Here is a 3,083-nt window from a genome sequence, read left to right on the forward strand (position 1 = left end):
CCAGTCAGTGTTTCTATGGTCTGTTTGAACAACTGCCTCTTGGTCCATGTACAGATTCCTCATGAGCACAATTAAGTGTTCCAGAATACTCATACTCTGCAATGTTGTCCATAGCCTGTCATGATCCACACAATCGAAAGCCTTTGCATAGCCAATAAAGCTACAATAGCTGAAGACATTTATGTCTGGACCACGGTAGCAAAAAAAAAGAGACTATTATATTAAGTCTAATCAGTTTTTACAAAACCACATTTTTCTGTTATTCACTCTTGGTCAAAGCGCTTCCTAATAAAATTTCTGTCCTCCTACATGATTTAAGGAGCTCTGGTAGCATAGCGGTTACAAATAGGGCTGTGAACTGCAAGGTCAGCAGTTCGAAACTACCAGTTGCTTCGCAGGAGACAGATGGGGCTTTCCGCTACCCTAAAGATTTACAGCCTTGGAAACCCTATGCAGGGTCTCTATGGGTCAGAACCGACTCAACGGCACTTAACAACAACAAGAAACATGATTTTGGGCATCCTTTTAGTCCATCCTGATCTTTCCTAAGCTTGTTGATACAGCCTAGTACTATGAGGCTAGCACACCTTCCTCTTAGTGACCTCAGAGTGTGTGTGTGGTGCTTCTGCCTCTGAGAGACTAGCACAACAGGCTCTGTTTCCTCAGTTTCTGACAAAAGATTTGGACCCTCTTTCTCTAGGATAGGGAAACACTTCTACAATAGGTTTTTGGTTTGTTATGCTGTTTTTTATTTGTTTGTTTTTGTTGTAGTTTGAGTGACTGTTTCCAGAGGAAATTCATTTTCCACTCAATGATTTATATACAATGTGTTGTTAACATTTGTTGCCTTCCGTTCATGTAATAGCACTCTGCCCACTTCCTCTTCGAGTTCCCCAGTTCCATTTGTCCTAATTTCCTGCCCCATTCTGCCTTCTGAGTTTTGATTTTGAGCAATGCCTTTTTTTTTTTTTTTTTTTTAACAGTGAGGAGAAAATGAAAAGGAAGACAAAAAGAGTATATATGGCTTTTTTTTTTTTTTAAGCAGCAAACAATGATGAATCTTAGCACTGATGAAGGTAGAGAAATGTTATTGTTTAATGATTGTTCTCTCCTCATTGACTAACTGAAAAAATGACCTTTTTTGTTTTATTATTGTTTCTTTCCAAAGAAATTGTAGAAATTGGCTGAAAGTACCTATGAGATGGCAGAGCTATAAATCACTTTGTAAAGCCAATAGAAAAGCATTGTAATTTTACTAATGTTCTTTTTTATTACAAAGGAAGAGAAGAAATGGTTTCTAAAGATTATGAAAATGTTCCAAAAGAATGACAACTATCCAAGACATCATGTTTCAATTTCTTATAGTTATTGATTAATCATCAACTATATTGGCTCAATTTAACTATCTTGTTGTTTTTGTTAGCTGCCATGGAGTTGGTCCTGACTCAGTGAACCTATACACAACAGAACAAAACATTGCCTAGTCCTGGCCAACCTCACAATCGTTGCTACCCCTAAGCCCATTGATGTTGCTACTATATCAATCCATCTCGCTGGGGGTCTTCCTCTTTTCCTATGACCTTCCACTTTACCAAACATTATACCCTTCTCCAGTGACTAGTCTCTCCTGACAATATGTCCAAAGTATGAAAGATAAAGTCTGGCCATCCTGGCTTCTAAGGAGCACTCTGGTTATACTTCCCAACACAGATCTATTTGTTCTTTTGGCAGTCTGTGGTACTCCTCCAATATTCTCCTCCAACAACGTACTCAAATGCATCAATTTTTCTACATGTAACTGTTTTAGTCTATCCTGAAAACAAATACATTATTTTGTTTTACATTATTTTTACAGTATCAGTGTACTTAAATTACAGAAAAAAAATCCCCAGATCATCTGAGGAGAACTCTGTTAGTTGGATCCCCTGCCCCTGAAAGCTTATTTCTCTCAGCTCAGTTCTCATTATTCTCTGCTATTTTCTCTTTGAATGGAAGCCTTTTATCTCTCTAATACTATAGCTACCAGCTACCTTTAAGTTGACCCTGACTCATGATTAACCTAACTCATAATAAACTCAGGAGTGTCAGAGTAGAACTGTACCTCACAGGATCTTCAATGGCTAAGTTTTTGGAAGAGATCACCAAACTTTTCTTCCAAGGTATCTCTGGGTAGAATTACACTGCCAGCCTTTTGGTTCAGTCAACCAACTAACAGTCAAACACAGTAACTGGTTGTGCCACCCAACTCCACTATAATTGAAGTCTCATGATCTCTTGGAAAATTTTTACAATTAGTTACTCTACTACATTTTTTTAATTAATGACTCTTTCAGGGCTGTTTTGTTGTTGTTAAGTGCGCTCGAGTCACTTATGACTCATAATGACCCTGTTTCTGAGGGTTTCTGAGAAGCATCTGATGGATTTGAAACACACATTTTGTTGTCAGCAGTCCAGTGTTTGTCCTACAGCGCCACACCAGAGCTTTTTTATTTTTTCTTTTCAGAGTAAACATGTGGAAATTCCTCCCTTCTTGTATTACAGAATGTCTGTTTATTTCTAGATATAGTACCCTAGGTTTTTCCTTTCTGTTATAACCAACTTATGTAAGAGCATAATAATAAGTCAATATGTAAAACAATTTGGTTCATCTCAATCCTTTGTTTATCTACCCTAAAACCCTATTTCATACTGTTGCTGACAGTTTGACTTATCTAAAATAAAATGGTCCTAATTATATAAGCACTGGAGTCAATCATTAGGAGTCCGAGTGTGGCATTGTGGGATCTTATATTGGACTGCAAGGTCAGTTTGAACTGAAAGGTATGCTGTTAAAATTTATCAGCTGCTCCTCAGAAACCCTATACAAAGTCACTATGAGTTGGAACTGATGAGATGGCACTTAACAACAATTAATATTCTTAATGATGTACCCAAATTTTCTTGACAAGTTTTAAAGTTATTGACATGATGCACAAAAACTTCATGATCTCCTTCAAGAATCTGATCACATAATTTAATTTTCCATTCTTCTCACATATGTTCTATGCAAGTTGGTATATTTTTCTTGGAATTCTGTCTTATGA

This window comes from Chrysochloris asiatica, unplaced genomic scaffold, assembly GCF_000296735.1.
Source record: "Chrysochloris asiatica unplaced genomic scaffold, ChrAsi1.0 scaffold00264, whole genome shotgun sequence".
NCBI lineage: Eukaryota > Metazoa > Chordata > Mammalia > Afrosoricida > Chrysochloridae > Chrysochloris > Chrysochloris asiatica.